The sequence below is a fragment of the Dama dama genome, chromosome 24 (assembly GCF_033118175.1).
Source record: "Dama dama isolate Ldn47 chromosome 24, ASM3311817v1, whole genome shotgun sequence".
In the NCBI taxonomy this organism is placed as follows: Eukaryota; Metazoa; Chordata; class Mammalia; order Artiodactyla; family Cervidae; genus Dama; species Dama dama.
The window spans coordinates 37912828-37934894 of record NC_083704.1 but is presented as its reverse complement, the minus strand read 5'-3'; the positions used below and the strand labels follow the sequence as shown (position 1 = coordinate 37934894).

General features: G+C 40.0%; 1 protein-coding gene and 1 pseudogene across 1 annotated transcript in view; one reads left to right on the top strand and one right to left on the bottom strand.

Moving 5' to 3' along the window:
• Positions 1-22067, top strand: part of TAFA1 (TAFA chemokine like family member 1) — a 514464-nt gene that overhangs the window by 330602 nt on the left and 161795 nt on the right. The window lies entirely within an intron of this gene.
• LOC133046165 (ladinin-1-like) overlaps positions 6042-22067 on the bottom strand; it is a 77025-nt pseudogene continuing 60999 nt past the window's right edge.

Below are 22067 nucleotides of genomic sequence, written 5' to 3'. Positions count from 1 at the left end.
AGTAGTTGTGACCTGGGGCCTGAGATTCTGTATTTTTAATAATCTCCCAAGTGATAAGATGCTGCTCTGCCATATACATCACACGTTGATTTTTGCCGTGGGAAGAAATGAACTCTGAAATCCCAGTGTTCCGACATTCATGCTGTATGTTTTACTCATATTGTGGGTCTTACTCATGCAGTATGTCTTCCTATACCACTTCCCTGTTGACTCAGACAATAAAGAATCTGCCTGCAATGCGGAAGACCTGGTCTTCCTATGTTAGGTTATGCCCAGTGCAGATTGAATGAGATACTGAGCTCCTCAGAGTCTCTCAGGGACCCATATCAGTGGAGAACTTATCATCTCATACTTGAACCATCCAAGGGATGACAAATGAGAGGGTTAGAAAATTGAGCCCCAGCAATTAAGTACTTTGACCTCAAGGTATCTCATGTCACTTACAGTCATATTTCATTAACATGATTCACTTCAAGGAAGCAGAAAAATGCAATCCTCTGTATATTCACAAGTAGCATAGAACCATATGTTGAAATATTAGTGAATTTTAGGAACTTATGTTGAGGGACTGTGCTTGCAGTTTCATCATGTGAACCAAATAGTTCACAAGCCATTATTCACAAGTTTCATAAGAAATACATTTGCCTTAAGGTTTCAGTTACATGTTTTCTATTTACAAGAGAGTTTGGAGTGATTTTCTTCCTCCTCATAAGATAAGCTAATAATTCTTTTTGACTAATAGAGTTTTGGAACTGAAAAGACTTGCAGAAGTTATTTCCAATCCTCTTATTTGTAGAGGCATAAAAAAGAGGTAATCACTTTTCTTTTCAGAATAGGAACATCAAGTCTGCTGCTGCTGCTGCTGCTAAGTCACTTCAGTCGTGTCTGACTCTATGCAACCCCATAGACGGTAGCCCACCAGGCTCCCCCGTCCCTGGGATTCTCCAGGCAAGAACACTGGAGTGGGTTGCCATTTTCTTCTCCAATGCATGAAAGTGAAAAGTGAAAGTGAAGTCGCTCAGTTATGTCTGAATCTTAGAGACCCCATGGACTGCAGCCCACCAGGCTCCTCCGTCCATGGGATTTTCCAGGCAAGAGTACTGAAGTGGGGTGCCATTGCCTTCCCTGAACATCAAGTCTAGAATTCAGTTATTTTGACTTCAGTGAATTTTTGCATGGTATGACTCCTTGTTTGTTACTCTGACCAGTGGCAGACAATGAGTGGAACAGAAACCAGCTTCTCCATATCCCTGGTTAGTATACGTAATATTAAATACGTATATTAAACACGTAATATTAAAAAGAATTTTGTGCCCCCTTTAGTTTTAAAACAGTTGAATTAGAATGGACTTTAGATGCTGAATTGGAGAAGGAAGTAGCAAGATACTCCAGTATTCTTGCCCAGAAAATCTCATGGACAGAGGAGCCTGACAGGCTACAGTCCATGGGGTCACAAAGAGTCAGACATGACTAAGCATGCACACACCCAACTTAGATGCTGAATAACTCAAATTTCTAGGCCATTGCAATAGTGTGTCTGTATAATGGGACCAATTTTTTTTAATGGAGGATTCAGTTCAATTCAGTCGCTCAGTTGTGTCCAATTCTTTGCGACCCCATGGGATATCTTACAAAATTTAAGACATATGATTTTACACATACATAGAAACACACATAATGACATCAGGAGGCACATAATCATATTCCAAACTTGACAAATAATTGAGTCCACTTATTGTAAGAATTTCCATTAATTCTAAAATTTACAAGATACATAATGGATGATGTCAATAACCAAAATGAACACCAAGTTGTCTTTGGCTTATCTCCTTAAACAAAATTTTCTTAGAAAGGAAGTCACATGACATGACAAACCAGTTACGGAAAACATTTTTTAGTTGCTTTTTCAAGTTTTGATTCATAAACATTCTTTGTGATTCCTGAATCCCAACCCAATGCTTTTTAACATTTATCCTGTGCTCCTCTTTCTCCTTAATATACAAAACTGGAGAAGCAGTGGGTCATTAAAAATGGGGAGCCAACACCATCCTTTGCCAGCTATACAACCTTAGGTAAAACATTCTGACATTAAAGTTTTAATCTTATAATAAAAATACAATATCCACTTTGCAGAGTGGTTGTGAGGATTAGAAACAATATATCTAAAGTCTTTAGCAGGTAGTCCAGGTCACTGCATGCATTGTTTAAACGTGCTGGTGATTGTTTTAATGCCAGGTGACCTGAGCTTTCAGCCTGAGAACCTCAGTCCTAACATCTTGCCCTACCAGGACAGTAGCATTGGTCTCTTGTTTCCATGCTTTCAGGATCCTCCCAACTGACCAACTTGCAGCTTCTCCAGAGTGTTCATTTGTCATGCTGAAACCCAGGTCAGGAATTGCCTGTGCTTCGTTGCTCAGTCATGTGTGACTCTTTGCAACCCCACAGACTGTAGCCCAGCAGATCCTCTGTCCATAGGATTCCCCAGAGAAGAATACTGGAGTGGCTTGCCATGCCCTCCTCCAAGGGATCTTCCCAACTCAGGGACTGAACCCAGGTCTCCCACATTGCAGGCAGGAGAGCCACCTGGGGTCTCCTTATTGCTTTTAAGAAAAGCCAGAAATTTGTTTTTGTGAAATTTCATACATTTTGGCACCCGCCAAAGAAAACAAATCTGTGAGGCACAGAAAACACTAGTTTGGGCTCCCACCCACCCCTGCTCCATTAAGTTTAGGTCTGCTGCTGCTGCTAAGTCGCTTCAGTCGTGTCCGACTCTATGTGACCCCATAGATGGTAGCCCACCAGCTTCCCCCATCCCTGGGATTCTCCAGGCAAGAATACTGGAGTGGGCTGCCATTTCCTTCTCCAATGCATGAAAGTGAAGTCGCTCAGTCGTGTCTGACTCTTTGCGACCCTATGGACTACAGCCCACCAGGCTCCTCTGCCCATGGGATTTTCCAGGCAAGAGTACTGGAGTGGGGTGCCATTGCCTTCTCCGTAAGTTTAAGTCAGTCCTCCTCAAAGAACGTTCTTCACACCATCTGTTTGACAATGATCCGGTAGCATGAGGTGGGGAAGGGAAGTCCCCATCCTCACTTCAGACTGCTAAATCAGGAAGTCTGGTGCTGGGCAGGATATACATTTTAAAGCAGGTTTCTGGGTGATTCTGTAGTCTCTAATATGGACATAGACTAGTTGAAGTACTGCCCTTTGAAAATAATCATGAAACAGTACCTGGGAGACATGCAGCCAGGGGGATTGTAGCTTCTAAGGAGAATCATGACTACATTACTAAATAAGGAACACACTCACCTAAATTTACTTTCTTCTTTTGTTTGTTTTATTTTTCAATTGCAGGAAAATTGCTTCATGATATTGTGTTGTTTTCTGCTGTACAACAAGACAAATAAGTCATAAGTACATATATTTTTCCCTTCCCTCTTCAGCCTCCCTCCCCTCTCCCGCCTCCCTCCCCTCTCCCATCCCTAAATTTTACATTCTTTACTATTTACCTGTCTTATCTCCTCCATTCAGAAAAGAACATTAGGTCAAGGAACTCAGAGACACTGTGTTCTCAACAGATTTCACTAATTCACTGTAGACCACTTGGTTGCTTTTTCTGATCACTTGGTGGATCTCTGTCAAATTAGATTAGCCTTTGTTCAAATACAAAGCTTAAAGTCCTTTGGCTTGCAATTCATTTGTTTATCTGAGTATTTTTTTTTTTCCTTCATTTATTTTTATTAGTTGGAGGCTAATTACTTTACAATATTGTAGTGGTTTTTGTCATACATTGACATGAATCAGCCATGGATTTACATGTATTTCCCCATCCCGATCCCCCCTCCCACCTCCCTCTCCACCCGATTCCTCTGAGTATTTGTTCTTGTTGTACAAGCTTAGGTTGAAAACTCTCCTCCCTTGTGAGTTCTGGGCTACCTCTTATGGATTTCAGTACCTGTTGTGAACAATACTTGGATAAGGCCATGCCTTAATTTTTACATATATAATAGAACTCATCCATCAAATTTTATTGAGACTTTTTGGTATGGTCAGTGCTTAGCAGTGTTCAAAAAATAAATTCCTGTTCCAAACCTGTGTTTAATTCCAAAGCAATTGCCTTTGGCCATGTTCTTCAGTCAATACTAAATATGTTGCCTTGCAGGTGATTCTGTTTTATTAGTGAGTTCAGACTCTACACCAAAAATAGGCTTTTTCCTTCTCTTCTCAATTTCAGTTAGTAGTGATGCTTTTGTAAATAGTAAATGTTTAATAAAAGAATCCTAGTAGCTATCAATTTTGAGTTTTTATTATGTCCCATATTCTATGTTGAGCCCTTTATAGAGGATCATTTTGTGGAGAGATTTCTCAGTTCATCCTCACTAGAAACTTGTGAAAGAAATATTATTGTCCTCTTTTAATTGATAAAGCAAAGAATAGAGTGGCTCTAAATATTTGAGCCAGTATTCAAAACTTTGCTTCTTAATTCCAAAGCCTGTGTAAGTCAGATTTACATTTGTTATTTAGTTTCCAAGTCATGTACAACTCTTCTATACCCCCACAGACTATAGCCTGCCGGGCTCCTCTGTCTATGCGATTTCCCAAACAAGAATACTGGAGTGGGTTGCCATTCCCTCCTTTAGGAGATCTTCCCAATCCAGGGATCAAACTCAAATCTCCTGCATTGGCAGGCAGATTCTTTACCACTAAGTCAGTAAGGAAGCCCCTTATTTTTATACACTGTCATTTAAAAAAGTTTAATTTCTGCCTACTGTCTGATAACTACATTAGTCAGTTATTGCTACAACACTGCTATATAACACATTACATCAAAACTTGCCTGCTCAAAATAAACATTTATTTAAATAAGTATTTATTGTATATTCATTGAGTTGCCTGGAGTTTGCTTCGTCTCAGCTAGGCTTGTCTAGCTTGGATCTGAGCAATCAGCTGGATTCAAGTCTGTGCCCTGTTTCTTTATTCTGGGGCCAGGATAAAGAAAAGCAGCTTTTAAGGGCATTGTCTACTTGTGGTGAGTGGCTGGGACAGAAGGTAAACACACAGTGGCTCTTGAGGACTTGAACTAAGAAGAGACACTCTGGAGGCTCCACCCACATTCTGTATGGACAAGACTAACATCAGTGTGATGGGAAGTGTGGACATGAGTGTGACTACCAGAAGAGGCGTGGATGTGGAAGAATCACAGCAATGACTAAATACACAAGAACACCTCTTCCGTATTTTCTCCCTGTCAAAGACATGATTGGATTATAACCAGCACAGCATTAAAAGAACTGTATTTTGTCTGTAAGGTATAACAGGATTTTATTTTGTGACTCTTATTAAAGTTATTCTTTCATAATTTTATAACATTTTTACCACAGATGACTTTAGTTATAAAGATACAGTGAACTGCATTATTAGAATCAGGGACAAAGTACATATCTCGATCATTGTTTTAAAGATGATTATGACAGTATGTAGGCTTCCCAGCGCTAGTGGTAAAGAACCCGCCTGCCAATGCAGGAGACATAAGAGACATGGGTTTGATTTCTGGGTTGGAAAGATCATCTGGAGGAGGGCATGGCAACCCACTCCAGTATTCTTGCCTGAAGAACCCCATGGGCAGAGGAGCCTGGCGGGCTACAGTCCATAAGGTCACAAAGAGTCGGACATGACTAAAATGACTTAGCACTCTTGCACACGTGACAATATGCATGGTAATGGCCACCAAATTTGACAGAAGAAGTAAGTTTAAGGGTCAGTTGTTTTTTGAAGATGTTATATATGCTATAAGAAACACAGGAAATTTGTGTATTACTGAAAGTGTTTTATTAAAACCTCTTTGGCGCTTTGTATTTTGGTAGAACTAGGACTTAAATCCTCTTGTCCTATGTAGAAACATACTTCTACAATGTGTACAATTCTAGTTAAACATTTTCATTGTTATTTAATAGGCAGCCACTGATGCGGTTCCTAATGTAGGAACTGCTAATATAACGGTAACTGTTCCTAATGTAGGCGGCTGGCCTGAGACTGGCTCCTCACACCTCGGCACCCAGTGGGAGTTCTGGCTTCTTCCTCCACTGGGGTCTCCCGCCAGCTGCCGACTCCCTCTGCGCCTCCTGGTTCTGCGGGCCCTGCTGTGATGCCTCCTGGGTCCTGCTGATCCGAAGGCTGAGCCGCGACCTCACCACCCCTGAGAGCTACAAGTTCTCCTCTCGGCTGGAGGCTGGGCCTGCTCGGCTCTGGCCCACCAGCTCTTTCTCGAAGAGGTGGCATTTTCTGGCGACATCCACGGGAGCCATGAAGAACTCAGTGCGGGTCGGGTTTGCACACTCGGACTCTGATCTCTGAATGGCCGGGTGGTATCGCTCCAGCTTCGGGCCTAATTTGACCGACCTGGCCGGGAGCCTCACACTGGCGCTGCGGGTTAAGGCCGCCTCTGAGCTGTCTCTCCGGGGGCTCATCTGGAAGGAGATGGTGGGGGGGCTGGAGTGCTGCAGGGCCCTGCTGAAGGTGGGCAAGGCCCGTGTCGGTGAGGGGGCCTTGGCCTCAGCCTCTGTGCTGGGGATCCTCACCTGCAGAGTGACGGGCGGGAGGCCTCAGAGGCCCTGCCAAGGACTCGGGCTCCTTCTCAGGCCCAGCACCCTGCTGCTCCCCGGGGCTGGACGGGCGCTCCGCTGAGGCTGGGTGCACCCGGGCCTGGGACCGCGCTGGGGCCATGGCCGGTGCCTGTGGCCGGCTGCGTCTCGGGGCCGGGGTCTTCTCGAAGACGGTGGCTTTCTCAGACACCAGTCTCTTCTCCGAGGCGCTGGCTTTGTCTTGAACCGCCCTCTTTTCTGAGAAGGCTCTCTCCTCCAGCACAGTGATCTTCTGGGCCACAGACCATTTACTGGGGCTGGGGTTCTCAGGGCCCAGGCTCGCTTCCAGCTCAAGTGTCTTTCCCGCAGCAGACGGCTTCTCAGAGCCTCAAAAATTTGAGGATACAAAAAATCAATAAGAATATCTGTCTACTTCTTTACCTTTTTTTGCCATCTATACTAGTCTCTACTCAATGGTGTGTTACTAAACCAGTCCTCAAAAAAGTTTACAAAAATAGGCTTTGAGATGTAATATTTGCCAATTTTTATGGTGTAAATATTCCCAATGTAGCTGCCTTCAGTTTACCAATGGTTTAACAGCCAGCTCACAGAACTCTGCTATGAGCCAGCTCCCACAAACTTCTTCCACTATAAATAATACTATGTGTTCCTTTGAGGAGTATTTTTAGTCCCTTTTATCTTTTCTAATTATTCTTTCATATATCCTGAGTTTGTTCCCATCCACCATCAAGACACTAAATCAGGCTTAAGTGATTTTGAAAACCAGTTTGAAAATACTGTGTTTGAAGCCTGGTAAACAAGCCACGGTGTTTTTGGTGTGCAATGGAAATTACATACCGTACACCAGAAGGTAGTATAGAATGATAAGATAACGCAGGATGTCATTTGTGAAACATTTCTCATGATATTAGAAATAAGCTACTATTCTCTTTGAACTTGAATAGCCAAAGTTTCCCTGAGTCAAAGAGGACATCTCCTTGTCTACCCGCCAGTTCCATTTGAGATGGGCCATGTGAAATCCTTAATTAATTCTGCTGATTACACTGAGGAATGTTGTTGATATGATATATATGCCATCTTGCCTTTGTCATGTGAATGGACATGAATTAGAATGGGGGGAATAGTCTCTCATTTGCCAGGTGAGAAGCAAAAGAGCTAAAGTAGGTAGAGTTTACTTTTAAACAGTCCTCCTGTGCTGTTTTTCTTCCACAGCCAGTTCCCCAGAATTGAGTGATGACCTCATATTCTACACAGAATATATAGAATTCTCTTCCTGTTCTCTTTCAATGAATAGTCCCTTGTGCAGAAACAGAAAAGTTCAATCATATACAGCTTAGATATATTAACATCTTTGAAGGATTTCTAGGGGTAACTGCATATCAGTTCTTTTCTCTTACTCATTCATTCATTCACTCCTCACAGGCAGTATGCTACCTGCCCTGTCTTATCTATTAGGAAAGATGCAAAAGTGAATTCTACCTTTTGAGAAATTACAGTCTAATGGGAAAAAGAGAGAGAAATCTGACTGCTAGCCACATTTCCTTAATATCAGGAGGAGAGTAATGGGCCCATTGAGATTAGTGCTACCAGTTCAAATCAGAGAAAACAGTTCATCAGTGGGGGTGCTGGAAGTCAGAGAAAACTTCCTGGAAAGATCACATTAATCATGGGTAAGATACTAACAGAGAAGTTGGGAAAGAGTGAGGTAGTTGTTTTGTTCCTTTGATGATATTTTATTTAATACAGATTCCCTGCAGAAATTATAAAAATTTCACAAGCTAATAGTGAAATACAAAATAATGTTACTTAATAAGCCAATAAATAAATAACATACTTTAAAACAATGATAGATGAATTATATGACTGTTCCAGGTGAGGAGAGAGGAAAGGAATAAAGTTCATATTTAGTTCTCAGTATATTTTCCTATGAGTTGATTCTCAGGAGACAGAGTTTCTCCAACCAAGAGTTGGTATTTATTCAGCTGACAGTGCAAAATCAAAACTCCCTGTAGTTAGAGCATGTTGCTAGGGAACAAAGGTGCTGGTGTAGGCGGTCAAGATGATCTCATTTGTGGGGCCTCTGCATGGTTTTCACCACTATTTGGTAGAGTCATCTTTTCTAGACAGGAGCTATTGCCCCAAGGTCTTCAGAGAGCTATTTAGATCAGCGAAGAGTCTCATTGCTCAGCTTGAACACTGTTGGAAAGCCTTAACTAACTACACTAACTTCACTAAAGTCTTCACTAACTCTGGTATTTACTGTGGAAATATCTCCTCACCATAGTTGCTTGTTCATATGTTCTTATTGATAAGCCACCAGCATGGCCCCTCAGAGGCCAAGCTACTTGGTACTCATTGGCACCATGCATGTAGGTGACAGCATCCTGAGACAACAACTTCACTTTTTTATCCAAACAACTTTACTTAGAAAAGCAACTTGATAATATACATGTTTCGATGCTGTTCTCTCAGATCATCCCACCCTCGCCTTCTCCCACAGAGTCCAAAAGTCTGTTCTATACTTCTGTGTCTCTTTTTCTGTCCTGCATATAGGGTTATCATTACCATCTTTTTAAATTCCATATATATGCATTAGTATACTGTATTGGAGTTTGTCTTTCTGGCTTACTTCACTCTGTATAATGGGCTCCAGTTTCATCCATCTTATTAGAACTGATTCAAATGAATTCTTTTTAATGTCTGAGTAATATTCCATTGTGTATATGAAACATGTATATTATCAAGTGTGAAACAGATTACCAGCCCAGGTTGGATGCATGAGACAAGTTCTCAGGGCTGGTGCACTGGGAAGACTCAGAGGGATGGTATGGGGAGGGAGGTGGGAGAGGGGATCAGGATGGGGAACACATGTAAAACCATGGCTGATTCATGTAAATGTATGGCAAAAACCACTACAATATTGTAAAGTAATTAGCCTCCAACTAATAAAAATAAATGAAAAAATAAATAACTTGATTTTGTCATAAACAAGTGGATTTAAAATCATATCAAACCATTATACAATAATTATTTTCCTGAATAGAAGCAGTCACAGAAGTAAAGATTCAGGGATGGGGGACTAGCACGTAAAGACCGAAATCCTGGTTATTTCCATTTGGCCTGAGCTTAAAACAAAGAAAGAGGAGACATGGAATTTTAAAAGTCAGCTTTATTAACAGGGCCTTCAGTACTGAGGTGGTTTGGCAGCATAGAGCATTCAGAGTTGATAGTTGAGTGAGGTTACATTTGGGCAGTGGATCCTGCTAAAGAATATGCATCATCAAATTGTTACCACTTTCTCCTAAGTCCGGTCACACTTTTAGATGATGGATGGATGGGTGGATAGATGGAGTGTTTCCACCCTTTTGACAAGTTCTGAGGCTGGCTGGCCTTTCTAAGCAATGACAACTGACTTCAGCAAGAATAGGATAAAGGGTAGAAACCTACAAAGTAAGGGCTGCCTGTGCCCTCCATGGCCTCACTAATAATATGTCAGTGGAGTTAGAGGCCCAAGCTAGTTTGGAAATGAATGTTAGAAGATGCTAGAAAATCTGAGTTTTGCCACCTTAATGCAGAACAGCAGAGTGGATGGCCTGCTGGCTTTTGTTTTGGTTCTCTTGTCTGATCCTCTTTGGAACCAAGAGCTTCAACTGAGTATCTTTAATCAACTCCAAAGGACTGTGAACTTGTTTATTTCAGTAACACAGCAGTGAGATGGAGCTAGTTAAATTTAGCTAAAACGTTAAGTACCATTCAAATATTTTTTTTCTCTTTCTTTAACTGTACAAATCCCGTAGAAAATATGATTTTCATGTCTTAATTGAGATACCGAAAGTGTCTTTTATTCTCAGCATGCTTGAGATAGCAAAGTAATTTTCAAACTGAATGTGATTGTCTCAGACAGTCATGATTCAAATATTTAATCTAAAGCAAAAATTCCCAGAGTACTTCTCTCATCATTTCTCAGTTCTGCAGAGAATAAAAGCCTCAAGTTTATATGATCTGATATTATTTCCATTATTGGTATTATGCTGTAGGCAAATATCCTTCAAGAGGCTGTTTCCTTCCTTCCTGCTTAGAACTGTAGGCATCACAAAGGCCCAATCTGGCCTTGACAACATGAGCTGCTGCTACCTTGTAATCTGGGGAGTATTTAATAACAATAATTTTACTTTATGCAGTGGAGCCTTTAAGATTTAATAGTAGATTCTTTGCACACTCAAAGTGTCTTTCCTTTTTCTTCTCAAAGCCTTTTTAAATTCATGGATCAAAATTCCTATAGGTTAGTTGTTTTAACAAAGTGCTATCAGGTGAACTATGTAGGCGTGGGTGAGAATCTATAGATTGATTACCTGGGGAATTTGATGAAAGAAACTTACTTAGCAAGCCCCTGGAGTCATTTTGAGCTTTCTCATTACCCATTAAGAGGAAAATGTCATCCACCAACTCTCTTCCCTAAATGGCTGGCATTTGCATACACCCCAAACAAATAAATGTTACATCTCAAGCAGTTTTCCTCCAGGAGTAGTCTTCTGACCACCTACGTATAAATCTCCTGATGAGGATAAAAAATGTAGACCTCAGGGGGAATAGAGGACCAATAATTCAAAGAAAGAAAAAAGGAATTCTTAGGCTCACTGAAATCTGAGACCCATTGGTTTCTGTGCTTGGCAGTTTCACTATTTAAGTTATCCTTGCAACTTCTGTACATACTGTGTTGGTGATGGTTTAGTCATTAACTCATGTCCGACTCCTTGCAACGCTATGGACTGTGGCCTGCTAGACTCCTCTGTCCATGGCATTTCCCAGGCAAGCATACTGGAGTGGGTTGTCATTTCCTTCTCCAGGGGATCTTCCCGACCCAGAAATTGAACTCATGTCTCCTGGATTGCAGGAGATCCTTTACCACTGAGTCACCAGGGAAGTCCCATCCATACATAGAGTAGCCTCCCCCGTATTTGTAGGTAAAGGCCAGTGAGGCCAACACAGCTTACGTCCATGTTTCTCAAACTGTGTGGAGTCACCCGTGGGCACTGCCTCGTTCTCATAGACACTACAGAATATTTAAAATTTTTCAGGAAATTAGAATGATACTCAACATCTCTTGAACACACTGAAGCTCAGGGTAGTTCAGTCTGAAACTGCATAAGGGTTTTTTGTTTGTTTGTTTTTATGTATTTTAAATTAATTTTTGTTGGAGCATAGTTACTTCACAAAATTGTGTTACAGCAAATGAATCAGCCGTACATATTCATAACCCCTCTCTTTTGGAATTTGTTCCCATTCAGGCTAGATATTTTTGATGATGTCATATCTTTGTATAGCTGAGTTTCAGTAGTTGCTGCAATCATAAGCACATACCATGAGAAAATCAGTGTGGAGCAAGAAATAAGAGTAATGGTATCTAAGAATGGTATCTAAGAAGTTGTGCAGAAATACTATTTTGTAATATTTTATATACCTAATCCATATTATCTTTCAGATTATGTATATTACATTTTCAAATGGTTGTTAAGTTGTTAGAATGTAGATATCTGTTAGGTTGCTTGAACTGACTACTTATAAATGGAAATGTTAAGTATTCTTTGCGTCTAGATATACTGTGAAGAAACTGCTGAGATACTGTAGGTGCCACGTGACAGGACAAAGCTCAGGAACCTCTGGCTAAGGCATGAATTTGAGGAAACAAAATACTAACCTGAGTCTACCTATTTTTACATGTTCTGTCTGTACACCAGTGCATCTTAGATCATAATCTCAGCAAGGGATTCCAGAGGACAGGTGTGCGCATGAGCCAGCTCTGATGTGGTACACCTTTTTTGTCCAAGTGATCAGCATAAGCATCCTCCCCCTACTCCAACAAACAGTCAGATTGAACCAAGCATCAAGTGACCTTGACTCCAGCCCTGACTTTGCTCTGATGTAGCTGTGTGACTTGGGCCAGCTCACTTAGCTTCTCCGCATTTCTAGGTTTCACTAAGTCCCCTCTAGCTAATAACAAAAGCAAGAATAACAATAAAAATCTATGCATCTATACCTGACGAGCACTCTGTTAAACGCTTTGTGTCATTATTATTTGTGTTTAACCTTCAAATATCCTTGAATTAGTTTCTTTTATTATTCCTATGCCACAGATGGGCAAACAGATTAGAAGGAGGTGAAGCTAACTCAGGCTTTTCAACACCAGAACTTGTGCTCTTAATCCTTGTCTATTAGTTATTCAGCTGCTCAGTCGTGTCCAACCCTTTGCAACCCCATAGAGTGATACATAAATTGATTTTAAATTAGGTTCATATATGGTTTCTTTAAAATGAAAAAGTTAAATTGAGTGCCTCATTCATATTTCGATCTCAGGAGATCAATAGCAAGTGGAGTCTAATAAAACGTTAGCCTTTGCTAACAGTCTACCATCCAGGGCCTGGGAGGGGTCATCATTTTGGACCAGACCATTCAATGATCTCTCAAGATGCTACGTCCTGACCCAGGCCCGCAGACGAGTCATTGAGGAATAGGCTGCAGTGGACTGGAACAGAGTGGGCAAGCAGGGCCAGGTATCACCTCTACCTCGCTCAGGCAAAAGAGGCTTAGAAGTGTGAATCTGGGACCAGGCAGGTGTGGCTATCCTCTTCCCATTTGCCTGTAGTTCTCATTACGTCAGCTTTTCCTTATATAATGGGACAAATGTAGAAAGAGAGCCTTTTACACAGAAAAGTCCTGACTCAAGAAAAATAGAAAAGGGATTCACATCACTCCGGGTATAAGGAGTCAGAGAAGTTCTTGAGAAACTCGCAGTACATTGATGTGAGGAGCAGAGTGACATCTAAGCTTGACAGGCAGACCCAGGAGATCATGTTCAAGCATTTTGTTAAGGCAGAAACATAACATTCCTTTCAAATTTTTCTTCTGGCCTGGAACATACTCTTATAGCCAGAATTTTCTTTCTTTTTTTTTTTTTTAAAGAAAAAATAAGCCTCAGCAAAAAGTGTCATGTTTACCAGATGATTGCGTTAGAATATTTTTAATGAAGATTCTGGAAAACCAGGGGTACCTCACTGGAAATTTATATGCTTTTTTTAGGTGCGGGAAGGTAGAAGTAGGAAAAAGAAAGTTAGAATATGTACTGAAAATTCTTGATAATGAAATACACACTTTCCTTCTTAGAGTGAAAGACGGGAAAGATTGGCAACAGATTGCAGTTTATTAAGTTACATATCTGGTTTTACCAGCCAACTAAAAATCTTCTTAGAATTGTTCTAGAAGGAATGGCCAGCTACTTATTTGCTGTTCTTTATACACAGTTTCTCTAGGAACTACCTACCTGTATGTGGACCAGCTTTGACTATTTGAGAAGCTAAAGTATCTAAAAGTACAAGAGGAGTGGGTAGTTCACCAAAATTGAATTAAGCTTTATATGTCTTTCTTGGGTTAGACAGTAAAGAATCTTCAGGCAATGCAGGAGACCCAGGTTCAACCCCTGGGTCCAGAAGATCCCCTGAAGAAGGGCATGGCTAAACACTCCAGTATTCTTACCTGGAGAATTCAATGGACAAAATAGCCTAGTGGGCTATAGCCAACGGGGTCACAAAGAGTTGGACATGAGTGAGTAACTAACACAGTCACTTTTTATTTTTTCATGTGATTCTTCAGCAAGGCATGCTGTTTTACCTGGTATTGTCCTTATCTGAGCCCCAGAAAGGGGTTTGTTCACAAAGGGGTTCTCGCAGCATAATTATCTCCAAGTGACAGTACCTGGAGAGATACTTTAAGTTACAGTTTTTCTGAAGACAGCAGAAGAGTTGATTGACAGTGATTGCTAACACTTTTTTGAACCCCCTTTTTCTGACTATCACTGTACACAGCATTTGATTTACATTATCTCATGTAAATGCCAAGGCAGCCTTCAGAGGCTCCAAGTCACAGAGTGACATGCACAAGTTTAAAGTTTCTGACTAGAGTTGTTCCATACTCCTCAGTAATGAGCGGTATCAGTTTCCCAGGCTCTTTCCCTGATATATGTATCTATATATGTTTACATAGCTTATTTTATTACCCATATTTGTATTTATAAATATATATTTATATAATTATACATTTTATCATGTATAAATTATTGCATAATTACCATATGTAGTTATATATTTTATAAATATATATGTATATATTATATAGCATGGTGGGGCAAATTCATTCAACTGATAAAGGCAGCTGGAGGGCTGATGAAATCATGAAATAAGATGTGTGATAGAACTCTCCAGTTTCTGTGGTTCAGGCCAGGGTGGGGAGGAAGGTGAAGAAATGGCAATATCTTACTTTACATGCCCACATATAAAAACAATTAGACTAAAAAGACAGCATGGGGAAACATTCTGGTAGACGTCTTCAGATCTTCCTAAGAGCAAACAGCTGCTGCCATTCTTAAACTAAGGAACGGTCTTTGCTTTGCTCCAGTCTGTTTTCCCCATTGAGTTTCTGGGATCTTACTCTGGGTCAGGAAGATCACCTGAGAAGGGGATGGCTAATCCCTTCATGCCACCTGCACTGAGATGCCCTGTTCTGGAATTACAGCTGTTATTACACGTCGTATTCATGTGGAATATTCTTAGTGCTTATATTTTAGCAGAAAGTGCAATCTTCACTTTCTGGTCCTTTATGAAATGTTTTGCTTTTTCTTAAACATACTCAGTAAATAGTAGCTGCTGTTTACCATTCAGCAGGAATGCCTTGGAAGATGCTATACCTTTATGCAGCCTGCATGCTCTCTCTGCCTCTCAAACTCTTGCTCTATAGAGACTGCTTGCAGAAAAAACTCACTTCTGGCTTCAAATCCAAGTTAGAAACAGTTCCCCTGTAGTAGAGCACTATAACACTTTCCATGTGACATAGTTAGCCCTGTAGGACAGGGCTTGATAGTCTTATTTTATAATGGATCAGACAGTAAATAATTTAGGCTGTGCTAATCATATGGTTTCTGTTGTGACTGCATGACTCTGTCATGCGAGCGTAAAAGCAGCCATAGACAATATGTAAATGAATGGCTGTAGTTGTGTTCCAATAAAACTTTGTTTACAGCAGATATTAGGCTGCATTCGACCCATGGAGATGGATTTGACCTGTGGGACACAATTTGCTGACCCCCACTCTAAAATCACTGGCTCTGACTTTATTGTGTGTGTATATGTATGTGTGTGTATATAAGAGCCTTACTTTTTAATCACATAAAGAATCTGCCTGCAGTGCAGGAGACCTGGGTTCGATCCCTGGGTTGGGAAGATCCCCTGGAGAACGGAAAGGCTACCCACTCCAGTATTCTGGCCTGGAGAATGCCATGGACTGTATAGTCCATGGGGTCGCAAAGTGTCTGACACTACTGAGTGACTTTCACTTTCACTTTCATAGTTTAGCCACAGCCAATCGTGATCTGCTTTTGAAAGGGCATATTTGGGGATTATAACTATTATCATTCTTTGCAATGTGTTCACTGGTAATGTCTCTGAACAGCTACTCTCCTGTGGAGATTCTTTCTCTGAATCTCTATTTGGAATGGGTGACTACAAGTCTTCAGGTGAAAGATGGAGTGACATGATGGAAATGGTATGGATGTGAGAAGACTTGGTTTCCATCCTCTTCCTGCCATTTACCAGTTTCACAATGTTGATTTTCCGGAGTCTTTACATGCTTTATCTGTAAAACAGATATACTTCACAGGGAGATAATGGTATATAGAGCAGAAGTTTGTTTTGTTTTCTTTTTTTTCATTATGGTCTTTACCTCTTGTGTGCAAGTTACTTTACCTTTTTAGCCTCAGTATCATTGTCAGTAACACAAGATAATACCTTTTAGTAATTCAATGAGATAATGTATGTAAAGTGCTTGGTACATAGTAATTCTATACTAACTTATTATTTTTGTTTATCACTATAGTTACAATGGTGGAATGCTTCATAACTTCTAAGCCAGAGGATACATTTGGACACAATGTATTTCTCAGTTTTCCTCTTGTTTAAAATTTTTCTAACTGGTGTACTTTCAGTTGCTTGTCTTGACTTACACAGTCAAATGTATTTGACTTTTTGAACAACAGTTTATTTCATCTTACGCGTATGCTTTTTCTTTTGAGCTAGAAATTTAGGAGAAGTAGTACCAATGTCAAGCTACCCAAGACCTTTATTCCTAATTTTAGCCTTGGGTACCTTTGAGAGGGACAGTCAAACTATAAAAGTCAGCCCACATTTTTGTTTTTGTTTTGTTGTTAGTTAAATTTAAGTTTGGGTCCTGAAACACCAATGAATTACCAAGGACTTCCTTCTTGCTACAATTCTGACATAATTCAACCCAAGTTTCTTTATGACCCTTATTTTCTTTCCTTTTTTCTCTATCCTCAAAACCTCTGAAAGCAATTTTAAAAACTCAACATGAAATGTAAGAATGAATTACTGTAACCCCTTACCAGCCACAGGGATCATATTCCTTCCTGAAAAGTAGCATGGTTGGAAAAAATGCAGGAGAAAAGATCGAAGACTCATATAAAATAGAAAGTTGGAGGAAAAGCAATAGGTATTTCTTTTAATAATTAAAAAAGCATGCTTGATAAAAGCTCTAGATGTCTTTACCTCTAAAACAAACTGGATTTCTGATGTTAAATTTTATTAGTAGTAATCACTTCATATGATTCCTTATATATACACACTTCATATGATTCATATGATGCCTTAGGAAGCATCACTACGAACAAAGCTAGTGGAAGTGATGGAATTCCAGTTGAGCTATTTCAAATCCTAAAAGATGATGCTGTGAATGTGCTGCACTCAATATGTCAGCAAATTTGGAAAACTCAGCAGTGGCCACAGGGCTGGAAAAGATCAGCTTTCATTCCAGTCCCAAAGAAAGGCAATGCCAAAGAATGTTCAAACTACCACACAATCACACTCATTTCACATGCTAGCAAAGTAAAGCTCAAAATTCTCCAAGCCAGGCTTCAACAGTAGGTGAACTGTGAACTTCAGATGTTCAAGCTGGATTTAGAAAAGGCAGAGGAACCAGAGATCAAATTGCCAACATCTGTTGGCAAGAAAAAGCAACAGAGTTCCAGAAAAATATCTATTTCTGTTTTATTGACTATGCCAAAGTCTTTGACTATGTGGATCACAATAAACTGGAAAATTCTGAAAGAGATGGGAATACCAGACCACCTGACCTGCCTCTTGAGAAAACTGTATGCAGGTCAGGAAGCAACAGTTAGAAGTGGACATAGAACAACAGACTGGTTCCAAATAGGAAAAGGAGTACGTCAAGGCTGTATATTGTCACCCTACTTATTTAACTTATATGTAGAGTACATCATGAGAAACTGGGCTGGAGGAAGCACAAGCTGGAATCAAGATTGTTGGGAGAAATATCAATAACCTCAGATATGCAGATGACACCACCCTTATGGCAGAAAGGGAAGAAGAACTCTTGATGAAACTGAAAGAGGAGAGTGAAAAAGTTGGCTTAAAACTCCACATTCAGAAAACTAAGATCATGGCATCTGGTTCCATCACTTTGTGGCAAATAGATGGGGAAACAGTGGCTGACTTTTTTTTCTGGGCTCCAAAGTCACTGCAGATGGTGATTGCAGCCATGAAATTAAAAGACACTTGCTCTTTGGAAGGAAAGATATGACCAACCTACACAGCATATTAAAAAGCAGAGACATTACTTTCCCAACAGAGTTCCATCTAATCAAGGCTATGGTTTTTGCAGTAATCATGTATGGATGTGAGAGTTGGACTGTGAAGAAAGTTGAGTGCCAAAGAATTGATGCTTTTGAACTATGGTGTTGGAGAAGGCTCTTGAGAGTCCCTTGGACTGCAAGGAGATCCAGCCAGTCCATCCTAAAGGAAATCAGTCCTGGGTGTTCATTGGAAAGACTGATGTTGAAGCTGAAACTCCAATACTTTGGCCACCTGATGCGAAGAGCTGACTCATTTGAAAAGACCCTGATGCTGGGAAAGATTGAGGGCGGGAGGAGAAGGGGCCAACAGAGGATGAGATGGTTGGATGGCATCATCGACACAATGGACATGGGTTTGGGTGTACTCTGGAAGTTGGTGATGGGCAGGGAAGCCTGGCGTGCTGTGGTTCATGAGCTTGCGAAGAGTCGGACACGAATGAGTGACTGAACTGAACTGAATCACTTCATAATATATGTAAATCAAACCATCATACTCTATGCCTTAAACATATACAGTGATGTATATCATTTATCTGTCAATGAAAGTGTAAAAAAATTTAAAACCTTATTAGAAGGCTGATACCAACCTGCTTCTTGTTCCTTTATGGAGGATTGATGTGTTTGTTTGTTTGTTATCTGGAAAGTTCAGAATCATTCTTTATGTGTTCAGGAAATTTTGCAAGTTTTCCTAAGGCATCATAAAAACTGATGTAGGTTTTCCCATGGCTCTGTTATTTAGGCTATAATTTTTCTTTGAGATTTTCCCCTTAAATCAGTCTTTGGTATCTTTAAACTCAAAATCCTTTATGCTTGTTTTTTTCTTTGTTTCTGCAAGCAAAATTCTTTCTAATTGCCAAAGATATCCTCCACATACCATCGTACTTAAGTGCCTATTTTCTGGACGTGATGTCCTCTTATAAAAAAGTGTTACAGGAATAAAAATACTCTCTCTCCTATGCCCTGTAGAGTCATATTCCAACCATATGTACAAAAGGAAAAGTGAGTACAGGTGACCCTTGAACAACATGGGTTTGAAATGTACAGGTCCACTTATATGCGAATGTTTTTCGATAGGAAATATGATAGTACTATACTGTCCAAGGTTGGCTGAATCCATGGATGTGAAGGAACTGCTTATTTGAAGGGATGACTGTAAGGTATATGCAGATCAACCTCTGAGTTCTTTAAGGGTCAAATGTTAGTTCTTCAGCATATCTATTGTATTTGGACATGTAATGCTTTTAGAATTTGACCTGGCATGCAAAAATTTTACACGCAAAAAATGTAGATCAAGATTAGCAAATTTTAACTATAAAGGGCCAGATAATAAACATTTTAGTTTTCAAGGGCCATGGTTCTTAGCTGCAAATACTTAACTCTGCCACTGTAGAGAGGAAGCAGTTATAGGCAATATGTAGACAAAAGAGCATGACTGTTTTTCTTTTTTTTTCATTTATTTTTATTAGTTGGAGGCTAATTACTTTACAATATTGTAGTGGTTTTTGCCATACATTGACATGAATCAGCCATGGATTTACATGTCTTCCCCATCCTGATCCCCTCTCCCACCTCCCTCCGCATCCCATCCCCCTGGGTCTTCCCAGTGCACCAGCCCCGAGCACTTGTCTCATGCAACCAAACTGGTCTGGTGATCTGTTTCACCCTTGATAGTATACTTGTTTCAATGCTTTTCTCTCAGAACATCCCACCCTCGCCTTCTCCCACAGAGTCCAAAAGTCTGTTCTATACTTCTGTGTCTCTTTTTCTGTTTTGCATATAGGGTTAACGTTACCATCTTTTTAAATTCCATATATATGTGTTAGTATACTGTATTGGTGTTTATCTTTCTGGCTTACTTCACTCTGTATAATGGGCTCCAGTTTCACCCATCTCATTAGAACTGATTCAAATGTTTTCTTTTTAATGGCTGAGTAATGTTCCATGGTGTATGTGTACCGTAGCTTCCTTATCCATTCATCTGCTGATGGGCATCTAGGTTGCTTCCATGTCCTGGCTATTATAAACAGTGCTGCGATGAACATTGGGGTGTACGTGTCTTTCAGATCTGGTTTCCTCAGTGTGTGTGCCCAGAAATGGGATTGCTGGGTCATATGGCAGTTCTATTTCCAGTTTTTTAAGGAATCTTCACACTGTTCTCCATAGTGGCTGTACTAGTTTGCATTCCCACCAACAGTGTAAGAGGGTTCCCTTTTCTCCACACCCTCTCCAGCATTTATTGCTTGTAGACTTTTGGATAGCAGCCATCCTGACTGGCGTGTAATGGTGCCTCATTGTGGTTTTGATTTGCATTTCTCTGATAATAAGTGATGTTAAGCATCTTTTCATGTGTTTGTTGGCCATCTGTATGTCTTCTTTGGAGAAATGTCTGTTCAGTACTTTGGCCCAGTTTTTCACTGGGTCATTTATTTTTCTGGAATTGAGCTGCAGGTGTTGTTTGTATATTTTTGAGATTAATCCTTTGTCTGTTGCTTCATTTGCTATTATTTTCTCTCATTCTGAAGGCTGTCTTTTCACCTTGCTTATAGTTTCCTTTGTTGTGCAAAAGCTTTTAAGTTTCATTAGGTCCCATTTGTTTATTTTTGCTTTTATTTCCAATATTCTGGAAGGTGGGTCATAAGAGGATCCTGCTGTGATTTATGTCAGAGAGTGTTTTCCCTATGTTCTTCTCTAGGAGTTTTATAGTTTCTGGTCTGACATTTAGATCTTTAATCCATTTTGAGTTTATTTTTGTGTATGGTGTTAGAAAGTGTTCTAGTTTCATGCTTTTACAAGTGGTTGACCAGTTTTCCCAGCACCACTTGTTAAAGCAGTTGTCTTTTTTCCATTGTATATCCTTGCCTCGTTTGTCGAAGATAAGGTGTCCATAGGTTTGTGGATTTATCTCTGGGCTTTCTTTTCTGTTCCATTGATCTATATTTCTGTCTTTGTGCCAGTACCATACTGTCTTGATGACTGTGGCTTTGTAGTAGAGCCTGAAGTCAGGCAGGTTGATTCCTTCAGTTCCATTCTTCTTTCTCAAGATTGCTTTGGCTATTCGAGGTTTTTTGTATTTCCATACAAATTGTGAAATTATTTGTTCTAGTTCTGTGAAAAATACCGTTGGTAGCTGATAGGGATTGCATTGAATCTATAGATTGGTTTGGGTCGTATAGTCATTTTGACAATATTGATTCTTCCAATCCATGAACACGGTATAGTTCTCCATTTATTTGTGTCCTCTTTGATTTCTTTCATCAGTTTTTTATAGTTTTCTATATATAGGTCTTTCATTTCTTTAGCTAGATATACTCCTAAGTATTTTATTCTTTTGTTGCAATGGTGAATGATATTGTTTCCTTAATTTCTCTTTCTGTTTTCTCATTGTTAGTGTATAGGAATGCAAGGGATTTCTGTATGTTAATTTTATATCCTGCAACTTTACTATATTCATTGATTAGCTCTAGTAATTTTCTGGTAGAGTCTTTAGGGTTTTCTATGTGAAGGATCATGTCGTCTGCAAACAGTGAGAATTTTACTTCTTCTTTTTCTATCTGGATTCCTTTTATTTCTTTTTCTGCTCTGATTGCTGTGGCCAACACTTCCAAAACTGTGTTTAATAGTAGTGGTGAGAGTGGGCACCCTTGTCTTGTTCCTGACTTTAAGAGAAATGCTTTCAGTTTTTCACCATTGAGGATAATGTTTGCTGTGGGTTTGTCATATATAGCTTTTATTATGTTGAGGTATGTTCCTTC